This window comes from Moschus berezovskii, chromosome 3, assembly GCF_049115385.1.
Source record: "Moschus berezovskii isolate FMDL1 chromosome 3, NW_MosBer_1.0, whole genome shotgun sequence".
NCBI lineage: Eukaryota > Metazoa > Chordata > Mammalia > Artiodactyla > Moschidae > Moschus > Moschus berezovskii.
In genome coordinates this window covers 123,142,313-123,154,162 of record NC_142462.1, presented here as the reverse complement: position 1 = coordinate 123,154,162, position 11,850 = coordinate 123,142,313, and positions in this window count along the sequence as shown.

The following is an 11,850-nucleotide window of genomic DNA, read 5'->3' as shown; positions in this document are numbered from 1 at the left end:
TCGCCCCGCTGGCCTTGAAACCCAAGGCCCCACCCCAGTCGCCTCCAGAGGCAGGAGACAGGGTCCAGGCACCTACCTCTCAGACATTCTCCCCACCACGGCGGAAGCAGACAGACCCCATTTCTGGCTCCCATGTAGCCACCACCTACAATGCACATGACTGAGAATGGCTCCTTTTTCCAGATTTCAGCTAACAGCTGTGACTGGCCTCCCCAGGGACAAAGCGGCAATGAGCCACAGATGCTGAAGTCATTACGACCTCTCGCCTGCAGCCCTGACCACAGCCCTGACCACAGCCCTTCCCTGTGGACTCCTGACCTTGAGGTCTCCCCTCCCATCTGCACTCCACACTGCCACCAGATCCATCTCAAAATCAGGGCTGACCTCAAAGCGTGAGCTTTGGCCCTTCCTGAAACCTTCAACCCAAGGTCGACACACTGGTCCCTGGCCTCAATTCCCCTGCTGTACCACTTACAACCCTCTGTCCTAGACAAACGGGCTTCCACATAGGTTTCCAAATAGTCCTTGTGACCTCCTGCCCCCAGGCCCTTGCTTATGCCCCCCTCAGCCCTCTCCCTTAGCCCTCTGACTAAGGAAGATCTTTCTTTTCCTTCCCCGTGGCCCAGCCGTGGCTGCCCCGGAGGTATCCTGCCCAGGGAGGACCTGTGACAGGAAATGCAGGTGTGATGACCTGAGACTGCCCAGCACCCAACCCAAGACCACCTGCTCCTGCAGGGCTTCGACGGTCCCTGGGCCCCCGAGGTACGTGAGTTCAGCACTGCTGCCACTGGGTCGGGGGGGTCTCTCCAGGCCATCTTCCTGTGGCGCTCCTGTCGGCCTGCTGAGGCCATCTCAGGCCTCGCTGTGGTTCGAGGCCGATCCCATCCAGTCCTCCCTCCCCTCTCCTTCCACAGATGTCAGACCTGCATCATGTCCCTCACCTCCCTGTTATCTTTCGCAGGCATGAATCCTTTTGCTTCCAGTTCCTTCCGGGTGTTCTTCCTGGAGGACACACGGCCCTGCTGCGTTTCCTCGCTTCCACCAGCCCCCTTCTCCAGGCTTCCCAGGCCTTGGGAATATCTCTTGCCCTGGTTCCTCCCAGGGGCGGTTCCCAGGCAGATTTCTCTTCCAAATGAACTTGCGTTGCTCTGGAAGAACAGGCAAGCGCTGCTCCTCTGGGATCCTACTGGGCCTGAGTCTTCTGCACCAAGTAGGTGCTTTGTGGATGTTGGCTTGTGCAGCTGCAGATGCCTGCAGCCGTCCGGGGGCCAGCAGCTATGTTCTCGAGGCAGTTGGAGAGGGGCCACTGAGCAGGAAATTGGCTGAGGCTCGTGGGTCTCAATGGGCAGAAGGAGCGGGTTGGACTGGGCAAGGTCAGGGTGCCAGGAGGGGGCCTTCTCTGGCCAGGGAGGCTGGGGACAGTGGAGCGCCATGTCATGGATGGTGGGGATCAGGGGCCCTGAACTGGTCTGGGCAGAGGGAGCCTGGCAAGGGTTTTAGGAAGTGAGACAGAAAAAGGAGAGCTAGAGAAAGTCAGAGGTGAGGCTTTACCGCAGGGGAGTTTCTGTTTGGCTGCATTTCCTGGAGTTTTGGCCAGCACTGCCCTGTGTGTCCTAGCTCCCGTCCAGAGACCCTGGCCTGCTTGATCGTTTGACCCTCCCACCTCTGGGCTGGGGTCATTCCCATCTCTCTGCAGACCTTGCCTTGATCTTTACCAGCCATCCCAGTGGGCATTAAGTCTTCTGTGTCTAAGTGGCTGATTATTCTTCTTAGCAACTGCATTTTTTTTTTTTTTTGAAGTTGGGGTAGAATTGCTTTACAGTGTCATGTTAGTTTCTGCCATACAGTGAAGTGAATCAGCTATATGTATACACATATCCGGCTTCCCGTGTGACTCAGTTGGTAAAGAATCTGCCTGCAAAGGAGGAGACCTCCTGCCAATGCCCTGGATCGGGAAGATCCCCCGGAGGAGGAAATGGCAACCCACTCCAGTATTCTTGCCTGGAGAATTCCAAGGACAGAGGAATCTGCTGGGATACAGCCGACGGGGTTGCAAGAGTCCGACATGATTCAGTGACTAAACCACCACCATACACATATCCTCTTCCCTTTGTCCTCCCCCAATTCCACCATCTAGGTTAGCAGTTGCATTTTTTATTTAATTTTTTATTTTTATTGGAGGCTAATTATTTTACAATATTATATTGGTTGGTTTTGTCATACATTGACATGAATCCACCCCGGGTGTATATGAGTTCCCTTTTCTGAACCCCCCTCCCACCTCCCTCCTCTCCTTGTCCTCCCCCTGGGTCATCCCCACACACCAGCACCAAGCATCCTGTATAATGCATTGACCCTGAACTAGCAATTGCATTTTAAAGAGTAGTTGCTGGGCTTCTTTGGCAGTCAAGTGGTTAAGATTTTGTCCTTCCACTGCAGGGGGTGTGGGTTCGATCCCTGATCCGGGATACCAAAATCCCACATGCTGCATGGCCAAAAAAGAAAAAAAAAAAGAGCAATTGCTGAAAAAACAAAAATTTTAAAATCTGCAGAGTTGAAATTTCCATTGATGGGAGAGAATTTTAACTTATTTTTTCTTAGCTGCACTGCGTGGCTTTCAGAATCTTAGTTCCCCGACCAGGGATTGAACCTGGTCCCCCTGAAGTGGAGGGGGGGAGTCCTAACCACTGGACTGCCAGGGAATTTCCAAGAATTTTCATTTTTCAAAAAAAAATTTTTAATTGAAGGATAATCGCTTTACAGAATTTTATTGTTTTCTGCCATATATCAACATGAATCAGCAATATATATCAACATGAATCAGCCATCAGTTCAGTTCAGTTCAGCTGCTCAGTCATGTCTGACTCTTTGAGACCCCATGGACTGCAGCATGCCAGGCCTCCCTGTCCATCACCAATTCCTGGAATTTACTCAAACTCATGTCCATTGAGTTGGTGACACCATCCAACCATCTTATCCTCTGTCGTCCCCTTCTCCCACCTCCAGTCTTTCCCAGCATCAGGGTCTTTTCAAATGAGTCGGTTTTTCGAATCATGTGGCCAAAGTATTGGAGCTTCAGATTCAGCATCAGTCCTTCCAATGGATATTCAGGAATGATTTCCTTTAGGATTGACTGGTTGGATCTCCTTGCTGTCCAAGGGACTCTCAAGAGTCTTCTCCAACACCACAGTTCAAAAGCACCAATTCTTCGGTGATCAGCTTTCTTCACAGTCCAACTCTCACATCCATACATGACTACTGGAAAAACCATAGCCTTGACTAGACAGACCTTTGTTGGCAAAGTAATGTCTCTGCTTTTGAATATGCTGTCTAGGTTGGTCATAGCTTTCCTTCCAAGGAGCAAGCCATATATCGGCATGAATCAGCCTTATCCCCTCCCTCTTGAACCTTCCTCCCATCTCCCTCCCCATCCCACCCCTCTAGGTTGTTACAGAGCCCCTGCTTGAGTTCCCCGAGTCATACAGCAAATTCCCACTGGCTCTCTTAACTTACTTGGGATTTCGAGCAGGAATGGACTTTGGAGAGGATCAGTTTGGGATCCCCAGCCCTGACAGTGGCTGTGTTTTGTGTCCCTGGGAAGGCCAGCCCCCAGCCCCCAGCCCCCATCAGTCCTGATCCATGAGGGTGAGAGACCCTTCCGTGGGTGAGTAAGCCAGGCCCTTGGTGCTCCCTGCTCCCTCAGAAGGCAACCCGCCTTACTTCTGCCTTCTCCCTCAGAGCAGGAAGCCCTGCGGGGCTGGGGGTGGGATGCCCTGACCTGGGGCTGGGGGCATGTGTTGGGGCTGTGGGGCTGTGGAGGGTGGTGGCGTTGGCACGGGACCGAGCGGAAGGCTCGGGCTCTTTATAGCTCAACCCGGGGTTGTTCAGTGTGAGGTGGAAGTGCCCCACCCTCCCCGCTATGAGCAGCTTCCTTCCTGCCTGCTGGCAAGTCTGGGTGGGGAGCCGAGGGGAACGGAGGGGAGGGAGGCTGGAAGCAGGTGAGGGGGGAGCAGGCAGCCCTCTGGGCCCCCCCTGCCCCCAGGCTGCCGGGGAGGGTGGGTTTGACCCTCAGAATGTAACTCACGTTGGGGTTGGGAGAGGAGAGGTTGGCTGAGCTTCCCGACTGCAAGGCAGAAAACTGGGTCTTTGGTGGTGGTGGTGGGGGCTATGGGCAGGGTGTGGGGTGTTCAGGGCTCAGGCCCTGGAAGATGCTGGCTATCGGCGAGGGGCTCCTGGCGGACACCAGGGCAGCCATCTAGCGAGCCCTTCCTGAGGACGCCACATGGAGGCAGCAGAGAGCTGGAGAGAAGCGATTGCTGCAAAGGCCTGAGCTCAGATCCTCAGACCCTCAGGGAGACCCGGGATGTGTTGGGGACCGTGACGTGTGCCCAGCAGGGGTGGTGGGTCGACACTAGCTCCCTGGGACCCTGGAGTGGTTTGTCTGCATAAACCTGAAGCCCCTGATGATGATTCTGTGACCAGTCCACCCCTAGAGGAGCAGGGGTCCTCCTCTTAGAAACCGCCCCCCCACCCACTCTCCCTCCCTGTCCCCCACCCCCTCGCCTTGGAGCTCCTGGGGAGACGGCACTAACTTCCTGAGGAAAACCTGGTGTCTCCTTGATTCTCCTTGAAGTTTAGACTCTTCCTTCTCAGCCACAGCTGATTCTCTGCCTCTGTGTGTGTACATGCAGGTAGGAGGGTGTGTGGTTGTGTACGAATGTGTGTGTATATGGTGTGTGTGTATACGTACGTGTGTATGTGTGTCTGCATGTGCACATGCCCTTAGGCCTTGTGACCCGGGGCTCACTCCTTTCCCTGCCTTCTCTTCGGCTCCCTGCCCCTTTCAAAGCTAATGTGGACCAGGAACATCAGGGTGGAAATGAATGTTTTCACATCCCTGGGGACTAGAAAATGCCCTTTGTTCCCGAGATCCTGAGTGAAAATGAGGTGTTTTTAGGGTCAGGCTGAGGTTTCCTGATGGACGACCATGGGGGGCCCTACGTAGAAGCCGTGGTTGTCGGGGATCAGCCTGGCAGGCCCTACCCACTTCCTCTCTCCTCCTCGCTCCTTCAATCCCTCTGGCTGCCCAGTTTCCTGGTGTGGTTCCTGGTGTGGTTCTGGGTCTCTAGGGAATGGGGACTTTGAGCATCCAGTGTGCCCAGAATGGAAACTCCGTAGCAACAATCGCCGGGGACTGGCAGGGCAGCATCCCTTCCCATTCCCTCTCAGGTGCCCCTGGGCCGGGGATGGGCTCTTTCTCCAAACCAGAGTGGAAGAGAAGCCTTTATAGCCTTGCTTCTGATCCGTGAGGTGGACAGACCCTGACCCCAAGCCCTGGTACACCTTCAGTCATTTTGTCTTTCTCCTGTCCTCCCAACCAGATTACAAGCCCCTTGACTTCCAGCTCATCTTCTGCCGTCCCCTTCTCCTGCCTTCAATCTTTCCCAGCATCAGGATCTTTTCAAATGAGTCAGCTCTTCACATCAGGTGGCCAAAATATTGGAGTTTCACCTTCAGCATCAGTCCTTCCAATGAACACCCAGGACTGATCTCCTTTACGATGGACAGGCTGGATCTCCTTGCAGTCCAAGGGACTCTCATGAGTCTTCTCCAACACCACAGTTCAAAAGCATCAATTCTTTGGTGCTCAGCTTTCTTTATAGTCCAACTCTCACATCCATACACGACCACTGGAAAAACCATAGCTTTAACTAAACAGACCTTTGTTGGCAAAGTAATGTCTCTGCTTTTTAATATGCTTTCTAGGTTGGTCATAATTTTCCTTCCAAGGAGTAAGCGTTTTTTAATTTCATGGCTGCAGTCACCATCGGGACATGAGTTTGGGTAAACTCGGTGAGTTGCTGATGGACAGGGAGGCCTGGCATAATGTGGTCTATGGGGTCACAGGAGTCAGACATGAGTGAACAACTGAACTGACTTCCAGTTACCAGCAAACGAGCCATTCTTGTTATATTTGCTGTCGATGGTGACCTGGGCCTTGCCTGGGTCTTCATTCTGTTGTCTGGCTTCCTCGGTTCTAGTCTAGGAGGCTGTAGGAATTGGTCTACTCCTGCTCTGTGTGCGTGCGTGCTCAGTCACTTCAGTTGCGACCCCGTGGACTGTAGCCCGCCAGGCTCCTCTGTCTATGGGATTCTCCAGGCAAGAATATTGGAGTGGGGGTCTTCCTGACCCAGGGATCAAACCCTTGTCTCTGATGTCTCCTGTACTGGCAGGCGGGTTCTTTACCACTAGCACCACCTGGGAAGCCCATGCTTTAGAGGAGATTGGTTCATTTGGTGTTTTGCTTTGTGGATCCAGAAGGGGGAGCTCTCCAAGCCTCTGCTTTTTTATTTCCAGGGGAGAAAGATAAGAATCCTGTCTTCCTGGACCTTCCCGGCCCCTGCCCCCGTGATCGGCTTCTGCTGTCACTTTCACAGTCTCACCAACTTTGTTTTCCTACCAGAAGGGCCCGTGCTGGACTGATATTCTCTAGAAGGACAGAGATGAGGTGTCCTAACTGCCGTTCTCAGCTCAGCCAAATTCCCCTTAAGCCTTGCTCCTTTGTGAAGACTTCCCTTTCCTTTCCAGCCTTAAAATGATCTCTCCCTGTTCTGAAGTCACAGCTTTCATGGTCTGCATCACTCCCTGGTACTTGCAATCTTGGACCATGTGACTTACCTTAACTGGCTGCCATTATTTGTAGTTGGCTCCTGTAATATTGTCTATTTCTGTGTAAGCATCTTTTCTTCCTAACTAATTACAAACTTTTTCAGGCCCAGGGGTTGGATTCCTTGCATCACCACCCATGCATAGAACGGAATGGGTAATTGTTTGTGAGTAGACTGGGGAGATGGTGGAATGGGGGACTTGGTTGGATCTGAGTTCTCTTCTCCAGTCCTTCATGTCACCTGATGATTCACGGGGTGGGATGGACACCCTTCAGGATATGGAGCTATTGATGGGTTAGCATTCCAAAGCTCATCCATACCACCTAGCTGGAGTAGGCTGTGAAGTCTCCTTTTTTTAAAAAAAAATATTTATTTTGTTTATTTGAGTGCACCGGGTCTAGTTGTAGCATGTTGAATCTAAATCTCTGACCAAGGATTGAACCTCTACCTCCTGTATTGATAGCTCAGAGTCTTAGCCACTGGACCACCAGGGAAGTCCCGAGGCTGTAAATTCTGCCTGATGGATTTAACAGAATGAACAGGGGATAGTTTTGGAGAGCTGACATAGCCACATTTGCATCTAGAGTTCTCTGGGCATTGTATCTTCTCTCTCTTTCACACACCTGGGATTCTCAATTTCTCTTTTTTAAAAATAATCTAATTCATTTATTTATTTTTGGCTGTGCCTCGTCTTTGCTGCATGGACTTTTCTCTAGTTGTGGAGACTGGGGACTACTCTCTAGATGCAGTGCGCAGGCTTCTTATTATGGTGGCTTCTCTTGACATGCAGCATGGGCTTGAGGGTGCAAGGGCTTCAGTAGTTGGGCTTCTGGTCTCTCGAGCACCGGTTCAGTAGTTGTGGTGAATGGGCTTAGTTGCTTTTTGGCATGTGGCATCCTCCTGGACCAGGGATCAAACCTGTGTCTCCTGCATTGGCAGGTGGGTTCTTTACCAGTGAGTCACCAGGGAAGCCCCTCAATTTCCTTTAGCTGTTGCTGTATGTGGTGTATGATCCTTGCTATATGTGATTGTATACCCGACCTGGTATATGCAATGAGGAAATCCCTTGACTGAGATCTAGAGGACCTGCTTCTGTTTCTCACTTGTAGCATAACCTTGAGGAAGGGTCTGTACTGCTCTGAATCTGTTTTCTCATCTGAAACATGAACATTATTTCTTCTTGGCTCTAATATTTCATAAAGCACCAGAAACCTTTAGGGGAAAGAGTTGCAAGGGTAAAGCTCAGAGGAGAATTCATATCCTTTCCTTGAGGACTTGTGTAGGGGTTAGAGTGAAAGGCCCATTCTGGTCTTATGGAAGTGAGATGAGGCTTCCAAGCACTGATTGGCGAAGCCAGCTCTCGATTCATCATATGCTGCTTCCCGAAGCTACTAACCGCTTCCGGAAACATTTCCATGGCTTTGGGGGACGGTTGAGCTCACTTTTTTTCTGGAGGAGAGCCCCGGTCTTGGTCACCTGAGCTGGTTTCTTGCTGAGCCTGGCATGAAGGGCTTTCAGCACCCTGGACAGAGACAGAGCTCCTGGGCAGCCAAGAGAGCTTGGGATCGCCTGCCAGGCCAGCTTCTCTGGCAGAGTGGCACCGGAGCCGGTTTGCTCCTTAATATTTTTCAGCCTCTCAAAGACACTTTAAAATAAACCTCCAATCTATGTCAAAACGGTGCACTCGTTATACAAATTCTGATGGCATGGTTTAACAACAACTGCCACAATGACAACTATATCCTATAACAGTTTCAGGTACCTAGTAATAGTAGGTGCTTAGTAAACACTTTAAAAGGACATATGAAAACCCAGCCTCCAGACCCGTGTCCTAGCCACCCCCCCTTATAATCAGGTTCCCCCCCACATTCAGTTCAGTTCAGTTCAGTTCAGTCGCTCAGTCGTGTCCGACTCTCCGCGACCCCATGAATCACAGCACGCCAGGCCTCCCTGTCCATCACCAACTCCCGGAGTACACTCAAACTCATGTCCACAGAGTCGGTGATGCCATCCAGCCATCTCATTCTCCGTCGTCCCCTTCTCCTCCTGCCCCCAACCTTTCCCAGCATCAGAGTCTTTTCCAGTGAGTCAACTCGTTGCATGAGGTGGCCAAAGTATTGCAGTTTCAGCTTTAGCATCAGTCCCTCCAATGAACATCCAGGATTGATCTCCCTTAGAATGGACTGGTTGGATCTCCTTGCAGTATAAGGGACTCTCAAGAGTCTTCTCCAACACCACAGTTCAAAAGCATCGATTCTAGCACCTCCTATATAATAATCCTGGAGCTTCCGTTACTTGTTGAGCTTCAGAGCCTCAGTTAAGTCCCTTCTTGTGTTTGAGGAGGCCAAGGAACAGATGGCTGTTAAGTTCTCAGGCAGAATAAACTTAACTGGTCCCTCCTCTTTTTCATCTGGGAGTAAGTAGATCGGTGTGAGAACTCACACCTGACGCCTATGGGGATCTTGCCTTATGAAGACGTTCACTCCTTTCCTTTGTGCCTGAGAGAACCCTTCCAATCCAGGGGGGCTCAGCTGTCCCAGGAGGCCCTCCTGGTTCCCCCGGCGCCCTCAGAGCCGTCTCTCCTCTGGACTCCCTTGCACATGTTGTCCATAGAACAGCGTCACACCAGATCATTTTCATTTCAGGTTCATTGGTTTTCCCTCCCCAGTTAGATTATGAACCTCGTGCAGGTAGGGGTGCATATCATACATCTGTCTGTTTTTAAAAGACCCCACGGTGAGGAAAACACAGCAAGATGGACTGAGAGATGGATGGATTTAAGGATCTTCTCACCTGCCCTTAAGGTATCTCCCACTCCACTTATTTTTAGTCTGAAATAAACATGTAGAATGGGCCTAGGTCCTAGCTGTGGAGTAACCAATGGTCTCAAGGACTCCTAAGATCAGAGAGCAAAGGTAGGAGGTGGAAGTAGAGGTGGAGAGGTAAGGAGGGCAAATGGAGAGTGGATTGGTGGGTAGGGAACGTGGTTGTGTAGAAGGAAACAATCACTCACTCTTGGGGCTGGAAGGGATCTCAGAGATCAGCTTGTTTGGTCTCCTCGTTTTACAGGTGAGGAAAGTGAGATTTAGCGATCCTCCTATAGTTACACAGTCAACAGGCCCCCCTTTCCATCACCTCTGACCTGGTTCAAGTGTTCCACATCTCTCCTTGGACTGCTGCACAGCTTCATGTGGCAGGCGATACTTTTCCAAGATAGTCGTGCCAACAGATCCAGTGCACGTGCTTGTCTTATGTCAGGGACGCTCCTCCATTGAGAAGAGGGGGTCTGTGTTCCTCTCTTTGAATCTGATGGGCCATCATTCCGGCAGAAGTTATTTTGTGTGACTTTCTAGGTTAAGTCATTGAAGGTGGTGCAGCTGCTGCCTGGACCTCTCTGGGGACACTTGTCCTTGGAACCCAGCCACCACGCTGTAAGGAAGCCAGGCAGCCACGAGGAAAGGCTTCATGTGGGCAGTCTGGCCCCAGCCCTGAGATCCCAGCCGACAGCCAGCAACAACCACCAAATGTGAGTGAATGAACCTTTCAGTCCCGGGTTGAGTGGAGCAGACACAAGTGGTCCCGGTGGAACCGGTCCAGATGGCAGACCCATGAGCAAAACAAATGCTGTCATTGATTTAAGTCACCTAGGTTTGGGATGATTGAAACACCTTATGTCTGCCTCTGTTTTTCCAAACTATGATACACGTTTCACTAATTCAATGGATCTGTATTAGATGCCGATCATATGCTAGGAGATGTATGAAGACAGACATGATTTCTACACTCAAGGACAATACACTTCAGGTGCTACCACTGTTCCTCTGCACACACAATAAAACCCATACTCCTCAGCCCTCTGCTCATGGTTCCAGCCTACCGCTCCACTGACACCACACCGAAATATTTTGTCCCTGGACCTGAATTCACTCTCCACTCTCTGCCTTCGTTCATGTTGTCCCTTCCACTTGCTCCACCTCCTCGGTCTTCAAGGACTTGTTCTGGAAACTTGCCCCTTCACCAGGCCCTGCTGGACTCCTCCAGTTGGAGGTGATTGCCACCTCCCTGGAATCCCATGGCACTTACTGCAGACTGCACAGTTTCTGTCTGCAGGCTGACTCTTCAAGCTGCAGCAGACTGTGAATCCCTGGAGGAGGGAACCTGGCTTGTCCCTTCTGTCCCTCACAGCACCTGGCAGAGGGCCCAGCACCTAGGAGGCCCCAGCAAACATCTGTTGACGTGACTAGTAGCAGAACCAGAATGGAAAGTCAGGTGTCCTGAGCCCTAGTCTCCAGCGGCTTGCTTGCTTCTCTGGATAGCACAGGGCAGGGGAAAGTCCCAGCCATGGAGGGCATCAGGTGGGTGGGAGAAGACCTTGGTTATGGTTGGGGGTGACAGGATCATTGCGCTGCAGATGGCTGGGAGGGGATGGAGCTCTGGCTCCTGGCCAGCTTTGTGGTGGGTCCCTCCCTCTCTCCCTTCTTGCTCTGGGCAAGCCCTGAGCACCCATTTCTGGAGGGAAAACGTGCTGTTTCTTTGACCTTCCTCTCCTCCAACCCCTGTTCATTTCTGAGAACACCTTCCTTCTCAGGACCCAGTCACACAGAAACCCAGGCCCCACATGCTATTCATGCCTCCCCCCGCTCCCCCCCACCTCGGTCCTGGTGGTTTTCACTGGCTCTCCTGGCCCCCATGCCGGCTGCAGCTCGCGTGGCCTGTCCCTTAGGGGTTCACCAGCTGGAGCAGGCTTCAGTTCCTCTTGTCTCCAGGGACAGGCACCCTCAGACTGAGCAGGAGCAGAGAGTGAGGTGGGCGGATGTTGTGCAAAGACTTTCCTTCCTGCGCTGTCTCTTTCTAGGAGCTGGGAAGGGCCTCTATGGTTCACTGTCCGCGTGCAGCCTGTTCCCTCTCCCGCTGCTGCATGGTCTCAGGCCGGTTGGGGGAGGGCGCTTCCTAGAACTCATCCCTGCAAATGGCTCTGTGAGCCCCAGTGGGGGTGGGGCGGATTCTGGTGGCTTGCGTATTAAGGCTGAGCACTTTCCTCACTCTGCGGAAACTGGGGTCAGTGGTGGTGGGGAGGTGGGTGGGCGGGGGTGGCTTCTCTATCATCTCCTCTGCGGCCCCTGACCTCCTGGGGGCCTGGCACCTGTGGCCGCAGGAAGGATGTCCATGCCGTGAGCGCCTC